This window comes from Euprymna scolopes, chromosome 7 (genome assembly GCF_053919585.1).
Source record: "Euprymna scolopes isolate OS-2025 chromosome 7, ASM5391958v1, whole genome shotgun sequence".
NCBI classification, from domain to species: domain Eukaryota; kingdom Metazoa; phylum Mollusca; class Cephalopoda; order Sepiida; family Sepiolidae; genus Euprymna; species Euprymna scolopes.
This window is the reverse complement of record NC_136488.1, coordinates 24,577,014-24,592,359: the sequence shown is the minus strand read 5'-3', so window position 1 is coordinate 24,592,359 and position 15,346 is coordinate 24,577,014. Positions and strand designations below refer to the sequence as shown.

General features: G+C 33.0%; 2 protein-coding genes and 1 pseudogene across 4 annotated transcripts in view; all 3 read left to right on the top strand.

Annotated features, from left to right (window-relative positions):
• Positions 1-807: 807 nt before the first annotated feature.
• On the top strand, positions 808-925 carry LOC145280454 (5S ribosomal RNA; annotated as a pseudogene).
• A 588-nt stretch (positions 926-1,513) lies between these two features.
• Positions 1,514-15,346, top strand: part of LOC145279654 (uncharacterized) — a 34,044-nt gene continuing 20,211 nt past the window's right edge. Inside the window, exon 1 of the mRNA XM_080130889.1 lies at positions 1,514-1,596. The gene's annotated coding sequence lies outside the window, so the exon portion shown is untranslated. The remainder of the gene's footprint in view (positions 1,597-15,346) is intronic.
• Positions 1,591-15,346, top strand: part of LOC145279653 (adhesion G protein-coupled receptor B3-like) — a 267,375-nt gene continuing 253,619 nt past the window's right edge. Inside the window, exon 1 of one of the 3 annotated variants that reach the window (XM_080130888.1) lies at positions 1,591-1,872. The gene's annotated coding sequence lies outside the window, so the exon portion shown is untranslated. The remainder of the gene's footprint in view (positions 1,873-15,346) is intronic. The other 2 variants (XM_080130886.1, XM_080130887.1) reach the window with 2 other exon arrangements.

Sequence of the window (15,346 nt, the reverse complement as noted above, 5' to 3'; positions counted from 1 at the left end):
CGAGGAGCACATTTAGCATCTCGAATTCCCAACTCAACTTATTCACAATAAAACTAATCAACGCATTTTAATCATTAGAATCCATAATCAAGCGAAATGTTTATGTTAACGCAGGGATAACATACAACTTCTTTTTCGAATTAATCCTTCTTTTGTTTTAATTAATATTGAATAAAGTTAAATTTAAATATCAATTGTGTTCGTTATTTTACTGTCTTTTAATATATTTAAATAAATGTTTTTCATTCTTTAAAAAACAGTAATGTTCATCAGAAGACCTTCATGCCAAACCTCGTAGTTAAAAGTGGTGTTTTTATATTTTCTCTGTTCGTATACGTATAGAAACGTGATTATTTGCTAAAAATATATATTTAAAGTTACATACAATACTTGGCAGTAGTTTTCACAATACTAATAACCAAGTTCGAATCTCACGGAAGTCTAAAGGTTTCTTAACTAGATACGCCTATTATAAATTAAAAAAAAATAACATAGTATATCATAAAAGATGCCTCTGTTTAGTCTCAATAAACAATGTATATCCCCTGTAAGGATAGCTGCGCTTGTAATTGTACGGCAAGGGTTGTGCAATTTCCAGCCACACGTCTCCTGAATTGGCGCTGATTGAGTCCAATGGTAAGAAGTGCTAGACGACTGTACCCAATGCCGAGATAAGCAGAGACTATATGTAGCATTCCTGAAATTCTCAAATGGTCGCCCATTTTAGTACTTACCAGGCTCAAAGTTGCTTAACTTCAGTGATCTGACGGGAACCGGTGTATCAACGTGATTTATACTGTATATCTTAAAAACGGCATAATCACGTTTGACACACCAGTTCTCGTCAGATCACCGAAGTTAAGTAACGATGAGCCTGGCCAGTACCAGTTGGGTGACCATTTGGAACTTCCAGGTGCTGTATGTGCTCTCCGTTTATCTCGGCATTATTTCCAGCTGTCCTGGACTTCTTGCCACTGGACTCAAGCAGTGCCGATTCAGGAAAGGTGTGGTAGGGATTGCGTAACCCTTGCCACACAATTACATGCGCAGCTGCCCATATAGGGGGTGTCCTTTGACTTTCGAGACTGAACGGAGGCATCGATCTAAAAAAACGCAATACATAATTGTTTTAAAATATATGGTTTTTTTCTTTATAGTAATCCGCAAAAATAGATCTAAGCATATTCAGCATATGTTCAAAGCGAATTATTTTTTTGATTAAATTATAATTTCTTAATCCTTTTTGCCAATAAAAACAATTCGTAAATATATATTTAGCATAGTTACTTCTCTAACTCATTTTTCCGCGAAATTTCACAAATGCTTTTCTTCATAATTAAACGGTAGAAACTAGATAAAAGTGGAAATCGATGTACCCAGTTACTTACCAACACCGCTTAAAGAACCGTATATGAACTGCATTCACTTATTAAATAATCTAAAAGGGTTGATACGCCGCTAAACAAATCGAAACATTTATTTTCCCTTTCGTCATTTCTGCTGTTACAACATTCGTGATTTTATTTTATCAACGTGAGGACACTCCCATTTTGTGTCAGTTTCCGTTTTCGTTACGCCCTTGTGCACATTATTCAGGTGCGTGTTTTTTTCTTTTTTATAGTGGGATTTTTACAACTCGGCGCGAGTTAGAAGGAAGTTGAACGTCGTATAGATAGAATAGCATGATTTGGTCTAGTCTTTAGGGGTACGCAAGTAAGTAGCCATCAAAATAATAACGCCGACTTCTTATAAAACTCAGTAAGCTTGTAGGTCAAATAAAAGAAAGCAAAAGAAGCACATAGATCAAACAGATATACCAAAGACAAGAACAAACACGAAAAAAAGGAAAAAGACCTACGTAATCATAAAAAGGTATGTTTTAAATCTTTTTTTTTTTTTTTCACTAATAATTATTACAAAAAGTTTGTCAACCTGACAACATAGATTTATATAGAAAATGTTTGTGAGAAGTGGATCTATATAATTATTGTTACTCACTAGGAGTACTCACACGGATCGTCATCAGTGATCGCTTACTGACACTAATTAGCGGTATTTCCTCGAGTTTGAGTGACAACAAATCTCTCCAGATTTCCAGTACTCTCCAACTTCTTCGATAACCATTGATTATTTGAGATTTGGGGTAACAATAAACCTCTCCAAAGTTCCAGTACTCTCCTCATTGTTTAATGAAGGTTTGGTTAGTAATATCCCTCCTCGATCTTTCCATCTTCTTTAAACCTTCACAACTAATTTGTTTAGTGTCAGGCGAAGCTAGTGCAATCACAGTGTGTTTTTTGGTGGTTAGTTTAGAATATTTCCTGCGGTTTCAATTTTCTTTTATTTGCGTGGTGTTTTTTTTTTCTATTTTAATTCAATTGTGTTTCTATCGTGTCTTCCATGTGACTGGCAAGCGCTCCTGGTATGTGGGTTGATTTCTCCATTCGAGGGGTTTCTGTAAGATTTTAGCGGTTTGTATTATTACATCTATTGTATAGTCTGTCTTCGCTTTGGTTCCTAGTTCTACTAGTCTTTTTCCAGATTTTTCTCGTTACTCTTACTAGTGCCCCTACGATTATCGGTATTATTACTAGTACTATGCTGACTTCTTAATATTACTTTTAGTTCTCTCGGAAATTTCGTGTATTTGCTCTAATTTTCTTCGTCTTTAATCTTCACGCTCTGGGTTTCTTACCATTTTGTAGCTTTTTCTTTCTTGCTAATTGTTATGACATCAAGTCGCCTATCTTGGATGAATTTATTTGTTTGGACCTCCGTATCTTAGAGGATTTAGTGGTTTTTCTTTTCGTGTATTGCCTCAGGTCTGTGTCTGTACAATTTGTCTGCGTTCAAAATCGTTTGCATAGTCCCAAATCTAATGTCTTCCCCGCACATTTTTTTTTGTTATTTATTCTTTGTAAGCTAGTTTGCTGAATTCAATTATTAAGTGATTTATTGTTTCGTCTCTTTGTCCATAGAATATGCATATTGAGTTTTGTTTATCTTAGTTTTGATATAATTAGTTCTAATGGCATTGTTCTGTACATATGTTAGTATTGATACCGTTTCTCTGTTTAGGTTCCCTTTCGTAACCATGTCCAGATGTTTTCGTGAGTCTCTGTCATTCTTATAAATTGCCTATGTAGCTGTTTCTCTTCAATTTTCTCTTTTCTCCTCTCTTTATTTCATGTATTGTTGAATTATGACGGCGTCCCTTCTTGTGAGGATCGCCTTTCTATGTTCTGGGTTATGTACTTTTTACGTTATACTTTGTCTCTCAGTGTTATCATTCGGATGTAGCGCATCGTGCATAATCATTAATTTCATAATCTTCTGTTCAAGATGTCTTAATTCTGTTTTGATCCCACCCATAAATTGTCCAGAATATCTTACAAGTATTTTTCCCAAGTGTTTTACTAGATTTCTTGCTATGTATTTTAGTTTTATGAGTTTTCTTGTTCTTTTCGTGTATTTATTTCCAATCTTCTCCTTTATTTACGTTGATTCGAAAGTGTCTACTTCCTAAACACAGAAATATTTATAGGTGTCAGGTTAGCCTACAGGCATCATCTCCTCTGGTTGGTTTAGTACCATACTTTCAGATGCCTTCAGTTTTTTTCCATCTCATCTCTATCAGGCGCAGGCGCCGTATTATTTCTTATGTGTGTGTGTGTGTGTGTGTGTGTGTGTGTTTTGTTTTGTTTTTTTGTAAACAGTTGTTTTTATATAGGAAAATATGACTGCTTTTTTGTTTATTAAAACCGTAAATTGTTAAGTCAAAGTATAGAAAAGGTTTTTCCAAGAAAATTTACGCTACATATGCATTTTGGTACCCTGCTGAAATGATACCGTTATTTTTTTTTCGGGCATTCGTACCATGTGAAGTGGGGGGGGGGGTTGAAACCATTCTGTGCTTCCAATTGACAATGTATTAAAAAAAAACAATATCGTGATGGTGGACCCGTACGAGCGTCACCCCCCACTACAAATTTGTTTCTGTTCGGTTTCTTGAAGTTTTTAGGGGGGTTATTGAACGGACACTAATATACCAGATTATAAAAAAATATATTTCGAAAAAAATGGTGCTCACTTTTTAGTTGCAACGTTATAGTAAATCGATCCCCCATTTTTTTTTTTTTTTTTTTTTGTAAAAAAAGAGGTACTCTTACTCGTTGAGTTCCATGGCGGCCAACGTATTTATTTAATAACCGTTCCCTTACAAAGGCTAGCGCATGCGCAGATAACATTTTTATTTATTTATTTATTTGTTTATAAACATTTTTAATTTACAAACATTATTTATTTACATACGCGGATAACTTTTTGGTAAATTTTTACATTAGGTCCACCTTCACACTTTTCTTTAAAATTATGACTTTTTAGGTTTTCGACTGTGCTGAATAAGAAAATCTCAATTAAATTTGGGAAATATATTTTTCCACTCTCCCCCCCCCCCAAAGCTGTTATTTTACAGGAAATTACTCAAAGAAGTGAAAAAAGTAATTGTTTTGTTTTATACACATGTACATTACTGATTTCTCGGCTCTAAAAAAAAGTAAATAAATAAATAATGTTATCCGCGCATGCGCTAGCCTTAGTATGGAAGCGGTTATTAAATAAATACGTTGGCCGCCATGAAACTCAACGCCCAAGGAGTACCAAAAAAGATATTGTGAAACTTTAATTTAACCTGAAAAGTTATTTAAAAATAGCGCGGTATCAAAAATGCATAAGCACCAAATTTTGATTTAATTTTCCAGTAGATATTGTTCTCGGATGCATATGCTTGCAGATGGTACCGCGCTATTTTTATATAGTTTTTTTTTTTTTAGTGTAAATTCAAGTTTCACGATATCTTTTTTTAATTGTAATGTAGAAGCACAGATTAGTTACAAAACACCCTTCCCATCCTCATGTTATGAATGGCTTTCAAAATAATAACGTTATTATTTCAGCACAGCACCAAAAATACATAAGTACCCAAAATTTCATTTTTGTTGGTCAATGTTTTTCATTTTAAATTATAAAATCAAACATATTTAATCATCAAACTTCATCTTGCATTATTTTTTTTTTAATTTGTAAAATAACGCGGTTAATTTAAATTAAATTTTAATCACATGATTACATTTTCAAGAATTATATAATTATATTTTACCCTTCTGCTCGATACCGGTGTCGACTTTTAAGAGTCCTTTTTAGTGATTACATTGTTCGAGGATATTTGTATAACTAAACGGCAAATCTGCCAGATAAGTTAGTTTTCTATCTAACTGGATAATTTTAAGTTTTTTTTATTTAATGTAAAATGTTTATTCGGCTCAAAAAACATACAGTGTTTATCGGTTTATTTGAAAAATACAAATGGTGGCGGACTCTGTTGATTACGTTAAGTTTGAGAAAATGAGTAAAACTAAAAACTTATACAAAATAAACCCACCGAATATATGTAAGCCTATGTCACGGTAACATATACTCGGTGGGTTTCTGACACTATTTTGTATAGTTTTTTAGTTTTAATTCATTTTCCCAAACGTAACATATTCAACAGAGAGTCCGCCGCCATTTGTCCTTTTCAAATACATCGATAAATTATCTTACCTTTGATAATGCTTTGTTATATATTATGAATCCGGGTCAAATTCTGCCAGAGTACCATTTTCATTTTCGACCTTTTTTTTTCAATTTCTGGAGCGGATTTTTCACGATTGCTGTACTATCAATATAAGAAACATGCATTTTCTCTTTTTATTATTTTTTTTTAGATATTTTCTATTACACGAAAGTGAGCCACAGCAACGCGTGGCAGGGTAAAACTAATATATATATATATATATATATATATATATATATATATATATATATATATATGTATATATATATATCCAAAACATATGGCTTTGATGGAGGCGAGACAAAAACTTGGTGCTATGGTTTCAAATGATCTGAAATAACAGCAAGGAGGGACTTAATTCCAAATATTGCCCATATGTTATATCTCCCATCTATATATATAAAAGCGAAAATGCATATATGTATGTATGTATGTATATATGTTTGTGTGTCTTCTAAAACCTTTTGACCAACGGAACAAAAGTTCACAAACTTGGTCTCATATGAAAGCCCCACCCTCCGGACGACAAATATCGAAAAATTGGCCCAAAAGGACCATCAGAAGTGCGTCAACTGATCGATTTTCTGCGGGGGGGGGGCAAAAAATGACATTTTAATGTTAAACATTACATATTTTTAAATCGATTTATAACTGTCCGAAAAAATACGGGCGCCAACTCTTCTACATAAAGTGTACACGGGGCCGTTTATTTTGGGTCAACTTGTATTTAAAACCTGCTGAGTCATGTCATGTGATCTTGATATCAGCAAGCTATAATGGCAGTCTGAATTTAAAAACATTGTTGTTATCGGTAAAAAAAAATTTAACCCTCACACAAGCTAAACTATGAACCTCTACGCTATGACAACGTTACCAAAGTTATTAGCACGTTAAAAATAGATACGATAGTTAAGCGAAAAATAACAAGCCAAAAATGTGAAGTAAGAAAAAAATACACGCTTACAAAAAATATTAACGATCGAAGTTTTTACAAAAAAAACCCCAGCTAGACGCCATTTTCTTTTTTAGTAACACTTTTTAGAGTAAGGAAGACGAAGTGAGAGAGAGAGAGAGACGCAAACAGAGAGAGAGAGAGAGAGAAAGAGAGAGAGAGAAAGAGAGAGAAAGAAAAACGTTAACTTTTTCACCCCGAAATCGACAATTTTCAACAGGGGGGATCAACAACGCATGCGTCAGATGACGTCATGACGTCGTGACCTGATTTACTTTAAATAGTTTAAAAACCGAACAAATTTCATATGCGTCGGTTTAGCTCAGGTAGTTAAGGCCTTGGTTCATTCTCTAAACGTTTTGGGTTCGAATCGTGGTGTGAGATTGTTTTTTTTTCGATTTTTTAAATTTAAATATTGAACCCTGTATTATTTAAGCCATTTTTTTTTTCGTTTTCCTGTTGTTTTTTTTTTTTACTTCGCTTATTCTTATTGACACCCAAAAACACTCGGGTACCCACCTGTTTTTTTTTTCGCTTATTCTTAGCGACACCCAAAAACACCCAGGTGCCCACCGATTTTTTAAATTTTAATATCGAAACAGGCTTATTTAAGCCATTTTTCACGTGTTCGTTTTTCTGTTTTCATCGTTCGTTTGCCTTACGTTAGTTTTTTTGTGTTTTTTTTCGATGTTTTGATTACCCCCCTCCCCGCTTAATTAAAACGTTGTTTTCTTTTCTTACTTCGCTTATAACAATGCTTACATCGTCATCGTCGTCGTCGTCGTAACGCTCGACGACTTTCAAACATCTTTCACTTATTCGCTTATAAAAATGCTTCATTCTGGCCGGCCGATTTTATTTTCAACCTTCGCCGGTTTCTTTTTTATTTAACACCACACACACCTACAAAAACCCGGGAAACGCCGGGTACCCCTCGCTAGTCTTATATAAGGGAGATATAATAGATATAAATAGGGTACGATAATGTGTATACACTGTGAAATTTACTTTATATATGAAAACCAAAGAGGGGACAATTCCGACAGTATGAATTAAAACTGAAAAGGAAGATCCAGTCGCATGTACCATTTGTAGCTATTTTCTTCGCTCGTGAAAAGAGTTGGGCGAAACGTTGAGTAATTGAGTATTCTATTTTAAATCAATATCGCTTCATGTCATCTAATGAATAATTATAATAATGGCTATGTGGGTGAAAAAATTGTGTGTACAGAAGAAATTTTTGCAATAGAAATTAGAAATCTATATTATTAGGAGTGTTAATTTATTAGGAAACAAACATGCAAATAAATAATATTGAGTTTGTTTCAGAACGCTTATTATATACACCGTATTTGAAAACATTTTTATACATCCAGAATTAAATAGCCGTAATCAGTTTCCATGTTAATATAATTAGAATAGATAGAAAAATAGTATTTATTCGTTTAGATATTGAAGATATATCTAATATTCTGCTTATTTTTCCTTAGTTAGTCCGTACGTTACTCTTTCAGTTAGTAGATATCCGAAAACGAGGCTAAATCAAAGAGAAGCCACTCTCATATATTTATCCAGGATTGTCAGATTGAGCTTTTTTAAAGCCAAATTTCGCTAATTTATTCATTTTTTTTCGAAGTAGTTTAACCTTCAAAAAATTTTTTTTTCCTATCCCAAAACAAATGTTTTGTCATATCCAAAAATATTAGCTTTATCAAAACATATTTGTTGATTAAATATATTTATCATTCCGTGGAATTTCCATGGGTCCTGCTAGTATATTATATTATGATAAATATATTTTGAATTTTATCAGCACGTGTTTCAGCAATTCTGGAAATCATCAGTCTGTATGATAATCGGTTTGTTAGTCACACGATTCGAACCCATCATGCCAACATCTTAACTTTTTTCTAAACGTCTAGTACCATACAACCAACGCAACAACCACGTTGAAATGAAGAGAATAAAAGACAGAATTATTTATGCTTTGGTAAACGGACACATATATTGTAAACAGCGCTCAATAATCCATTAGAGTGAAACTTAACATGATGCATCATATTTGATAGCTATATTATAATTCTCTAGCTATATTATAATTCTCTAGCTATATTATAATTCTCTAGCTATATTATAATTCTCTAACTATATTATAATTCTCTAGCTATATTATAATTCTCTAGCTATATTATAATTCTCTAGCTATATTATAATTCTCTAGCTATATTATAATTCTCTAGCTATATTATAATTCTCTAACTATATTATAATTCTCTAGCTATATTATAATTCTCTAACTATATTATAATTCTCTAGCTATATTATAATTCTCTAGCTATATTATAATTCTCTAGCTATATTATAATTCTCTAGCTATATTATAATTCTCTAACTATATTATAATTCTCTAGCTATATTATAATTCTCTAACTATATTATAATTCTCTAGCTATATTATAATTCTCTAGCTATATTATAATTCTCTAGCTATATTATAATTCTCAAATATAAAGTAAATATTTTAAAATCATTAGCCACATATATGTTTCATCTTTTTTTGCGGGAATCATCAGAGTGGATGATGATTGTTCTGTCGGTCACACGATTAATGAAACTATGGATATTTTTATGTTTTTTTTGTTTGTTTGTCTGTTTTGTTTTTCTGCGTTGACACAGGATGGCGCCACAAAAGAATACCGTCTTAAAGATGCCGTTTTCAATGCCACACCGGAATTGTGAGATATGATAACTTGGGCTATGACAACAAAATATTCTTCTCATTGTTTTGACTCTAAAGTATACATCCGACACAGTTAGACCCAGTTAATCAACCGAGCACCACATCACTCTATATAAAAACATATAAGATATCAACAGACACACAGTTGAGAGTCAAAACAATGAAAAGAATATGCTGTTGTCCTAGCTTTAATGATAAATATATTTATGTCTGAAAAAGAAAATGTTAATTCGTATGAAATATCGATATTTCAATTCAAATGTTAATTCTGTTTGTTGTTGTTGAGCACCATTCATCTCGAATGAATCAGATTGTTCGTATTCGCTTCCACGATATCTTTCTAGTAAGAATTCTTTCTAGAAAGGCATCGGTTACTTACGGAAGGGACCATGTGTAAGGTTGCCAGCCTTCCTAAGTGAGAATTATTCTGTTATTCTGTGGAACGAACTGGATTCGAACTTGGCACACCGAGGTTGTCAGTCTGTGTCGTTAACCACTTAACCACCGTCACTTCCCAAATAGCTTGAGAAGATGGTGATGGATGCTACACACTTTCTTATCAGTCATTTCTTGTAAGATTTACATTTCAGTAAAAAATTCTGAGCAGTGAATAATAGGGTGTTACTTTCCACGGGACTTGTGTCATGAACTGATCCACTGTATTTATTTATTTATTTAACATTAGGAAATAATTTATTTAATTGTATGCAACGTTGGCGTCACACCTACATTCTTCTGTTTGATCTATTTAATTTTCAGCCGTTAAACATCGACACCAATCGCTTCAGCAGCTACTGTTGTTTTTGAGCAGCATTAATTCATTCGTTTTGATTGAATTAAATGATTTTTGTTGGCATTCGTTTCTCTGATATCTTTTTAATTGGAAAGTACTTACGGTGATGATTACTTTTAGTGAAACAGTTTCTGTAGCACGAACTGAATTTAAATTTGGGACACCCAGGTTGTCGGTCAATGTTGTTAACCACTTCACCTCCCTGCTAATGTTGCTTTGTACGACTCCGGGTGCTTGCCGTCGGGAAATCAAGCAGAAACTTTAAACACATAAATTGCTTTGGGTGTGTCTATTCATTTCTTTCATATCTGTGTGGTTGTGTGTATGCGTGCATACTCATGTGCTATTTATAGTTTCTTACAAATGTGATTAGTCACCGTTCTCCAGAAGGAAGGACTGTGGTATTCTTCTTTTCCCTTTGAATCTATCTGTGACATTATACGATGACTGAGGTAAACAGCTACACTCACGAAAAGGGTGATTTTGATCATTAGAGTGATACTGAATATAGGCATTAACTATGTTAGTTCGTTTCTTCCATTACACTGTTTTATGACCACACAAAATCTAGGCATTTTATCGCCAATGTTAAATTTTTAAATCCAGAATCCATTGACAATCAACCGGAAGTGACAAGATTCTTTAAAAATTACACATTTTCTATTAAACATTTAAATATTTTCTTTTACTCAACAGATAGTAGTATCTCATTCTCTATTCGTAGGAGAATTTAATGGAATATAAACAATGCTTTTTTTTCCGAAAGGAGTTGTACACTCCAAAATAAAAATTACCCACACTGATTGACAAATAATGTTTTCAATGATCTGAACAAACTTTTTGTATATATTATAATATTTTTGTAAATCGGCGTTTGTTATTATTCTTTTACGTTATATTATTATACTGAATTAATGTTAACGACATTTGAAGAGCCATACAGGAATATTAGTGATTCGTCCTTTCTGTAACTAAGAACGCATCTTTATTAATTCACATATTCAAATTGCATATTTAATGACGAATTTTTAGGTTTATTTCTAGTTTAAGAGTTACAGCAAATGATATTACAAAGTTAATTATAGCAGGCCGACCAAAATGCTATTTCAAACTTAAACAAACCATTAATTTATTAATTTTATTATTATTTTTCAAACTCTAAACCCTGTATTTTTGAAGATTTTTATAGTACATTTGAAATCATTTCATTATTTTAACTGTGAAAATAATTAGAAAAAAAGGATTACGTGGATATATATATATATATATATATATATATATATATATATATATATATATATATATATATATATATATATATATATACTAGCAGAGGTACCCGTCGTTGACTGGGTTAAAAAAAGAGCCTTAAAAAATGTGCCCTGACGTATGATAGTACGTAAGGTTATGAAAAGGAGGTGTACGCGTAAAGAATTAATTTCAAATTTTGGAGTATAGAAATCAAAGCAAAGTACGATGAAAAGAAAAATATAATTTTTGTTGTCCTTCCTAGCTAAGAGTGACCAACAAAATACATGTTTTAGAAAAGCAGAAAAAGAGAATGTAAAACCATGTAAAACATTATATTCGTGAATGTAAAACCATGTAAAACATTATATTTGTGTTCATTAATAGTTCTTAGAAATGAAAATTAAGTCAGTCCTCATGTCACGATGAAGGAATCTCAAAAACGAAACATTCATGGTGACGAGGGTGCACAGAGTAAACTCTTTCAATTGTAATGTAAAAATTACACCTGGATGACCCTCAACATTAGCTCCTCGTTTTCTCATCTGCATGTGTTATTAATGATTTAATTTAAGATGAAACGTGTTTATAAATAAGAGTTTTTTGCAAAATTATTTTGTTCACAATTTCAAAAATGAAGTAAGAGTTGTATCGTTTGTGTTTAGGGCAACTTGGGTAGCAATTATTTTCAATAATTTCTGACATAAGTTATTGCGTCTTCGGTCCTTTCATTCATATATCCTAAACTACTTGTGAAGGTAGGAAGTTATATGCATATCTGATCTGTATAAGTGTTTATATGATATTTGAGATGTATGTCAAAATGTACTCTTAGCTTGTTTTAATGAGTTTTGATATATAAAAGTCTTTCTGCTTCAACTTTTTCAAACAACAAATTGATGGAAGAGATTTTGACTATTCATAAAATGATACGCATAAAAATCCGTACATGAAACAAGTTTTGTGGTATATATATTATTCCTTAATTGGAATTCATTTTTGAGATGGGCATTATATATATTAATTCATTTTTATTTCGGACTATTATTCTCATCTTTATTGGTTGTTGTTAATCATAAAAGGCTGACCAAAATACTGTTTCAAACTTAAACAAACCGTTAATTTATTTATCGTGGAATATTATCCTCATCCCTCTTAAATGTTGTTTCACGACGTTTCGGCCAACTATTCCCCTGGCCTTCGTCAGTGGATAGAAACGTTGAATCTCTACAGTTTCAGGTGAGAATTGTCTGAAGATAGCGGTTTCAATCCTACCCAAAGCGTGCCAGAGGCTTACTTGGCCAAAACGTGGTGAGACAATAACAACTACGGATGGCAGTGATTGATGAGAATGCAGTTAGGAGATTCGGGATTCCTATCCGTCGCGCTTACCACCTGACGAAGGCCAGAGGAATAGTTGGCCGAAACGTCGTGATAAAACAACAACCAATAAAGATGAAAAACAACTAATAAAGATGAGAATAATAGTCCGAAATAAAAATAAATTAAGTTTTTTGGATCAAGTGAGATGTGATGAAAGAACTGAAACTAAATTTATTTTCTATTTTTAAAAATAAATTCTAATTCGATCTATCAAAAAGCTATAAAAAATATATGCGAAAAGTAAAGAAATTTTATTTCTTTGCGTTTGAAATTTTTAAGAAATCATTAAAAATATTTGTGTGTTTTATTTGTTAATAAATAATTCCAAGGCTAGTATCAATCATGGAAAAAAGAATTTTAATCTTATTTTCGAATGAATAATTAAAAATTCAGTATCTGCTCTTCCCTCATCAGTCAGAGGAGAACAAATCCTTTTCGACTGAGGTTATTCTTATCTCTCACAATCTTTATACTTTATAAAATCGATTCTTTTTTTATTTTGGCACACTCTATCTATCTTATTGTTTAATTCTTTCATTTATTTAATAATAATAAATGCATCGCCATCTATAATATAAAGGTTTTTATTTTTTTCCCCCTAAAATATAGTTTAAGTAAAATAATTTGTTTGGGAGTATTTTCGAAACCAAATTAGGTGAGTGAAATAATTTATGGTAAAAATTAAATAGTTAAACTAAACGTCTTTAAGTAACTTTGATATTAAAAGAAAATCAGTTACTTAAAGGGAACACGACGCACAGACAGAAAATAATATCAAATAATTCTTCCATTTGTTCGAACATGTTTTCCCTTACATATACACACCCACATGTATGCACGCACGTACGCACACACACACGCACGCATATACACAGCCTCATACACACACTCACATTCATGCGCATACACACACCCGAGCTGTGACGTCACTTCCTTTTAAGTGAAAACCAGACATGCGCACCCAGAACACCAACTCCAGTATAAAAGTCAACAAAATCTGTTAACTTCCCTTTTTTCGTCCGGACCAGCGTTCAAGCTGCTTAGTCGACGAACCGACCGCGTGCTCTAACGTCACTCTATCTCCCCTTCGCCTTTGGTCCATCAAAACAGACATGTGCGCGACGCTCTACTGAGCTTAACCCTCTCTTTCTACAAGCCGGCTTGCCACTTCGCGTTTCTCTATTGCATTCCCCTTTCCTTCCACGCACGTAGTCGTCAACGGCTGAATGAACACGTGTACACCGAAGACTTTCATTTCTCAACAGAAAATAAACGACATGTTTATTTTATTCCAGCATTTGAGTTCTTTGTTTCCTTCATTCAATTCGTTTCATTATTTTTTTCTTGTAGCGAGTTAGGGTATTTTATCCCTGGTCCGCAACACATTTTTATCATAAATTATTTAAATATTGGCCAAATCCTATTTCAGTCACCTAAATGGTTTCGACATTACGCATAAACAACTTATTTTTCTTAAACTATATTTTAGTAAAAAAAAAAATGTAAAAACCAGTCTATGAAAGCCAGAGAGACCCCATAATTTTGTTATACCACACCTGTTCAAACTGAAACACGCTTATCATAATATTCTTATATGGATGTATATTTAAAAAAAAAAAACCTTGTTAAACTTTGTGACATATTTCGATTCTATGGGGGTCAGACGCAAACATGGATCCCTCACTCCAATTTTATTATACCATACTACTTCAACCTGAAACATAATTATTTATTATACCATCCCTGTTCAAGCCAAAACATACTTATCAAAGTATTCTTATGCGGATCTATATATAAAAAAAACACTTGTAAAAGTCTTTGTTTTTAGTTTTTTATTTCCATTCTTTGTGGACCGGGTGCATACACAGACCCCACAATTTTAATGAACTACCCCTGTTTATAATATAACATGCCTATTTTTGCTCCTTGATATCTCTTCTATCATGGTCTGTGGTCAGTTTAATATAATAGTAAACAATACAGGAGCCTATTCGTGTACATATACACACAGAGGCGTTCAGATTAATTATATAGATGTATGTCTGGGGTATGCTAGTCAGCATTGGCAAACCTTACAAGGGGTAAAAAGTTAAAAAAAAAAAATTCTAAAAATTTCAAAAGTATTGGCGTCAAATAAAGTGGGCATTAATGGAAATAGTGAATTCAAAACTTTTTGTAGTTTTTTTTTTCACACAGTGATCACCACTTATCAAGGCTCGGAAGCCACTCAGGGGTAAGGGTTATTGCAAGTACATTACGTTAGTGTGGAGATTTGATGAAGTGTTTACTTAAGGGGGCGGTTCATTAGGAATTTTTAACGTTGGACTTGAACACATCCAAGTTGTAGTCAGGCGGTAAGCAGGCAGGCGGAACAGAGTTCCACAGGCGTGCGGTTCTAAGAAAGAAGCTTTGTTCATGGAATCCACGTTTTGATTTAGGCACAGATAAAGAGTGGGGGAAATTTTTCACAGTGGATTTGGCGAGGGGGGACCAGAGATTGGAGTTCAGACGAACACCTGCCATGGAAATAACGATAAAACAAGGATAGGCTCGCAACGTCTCTTCTGTGGGAGAGAGGTTGCAGGGTAGAGAAAATGGCATCCCCACTAAGCCACG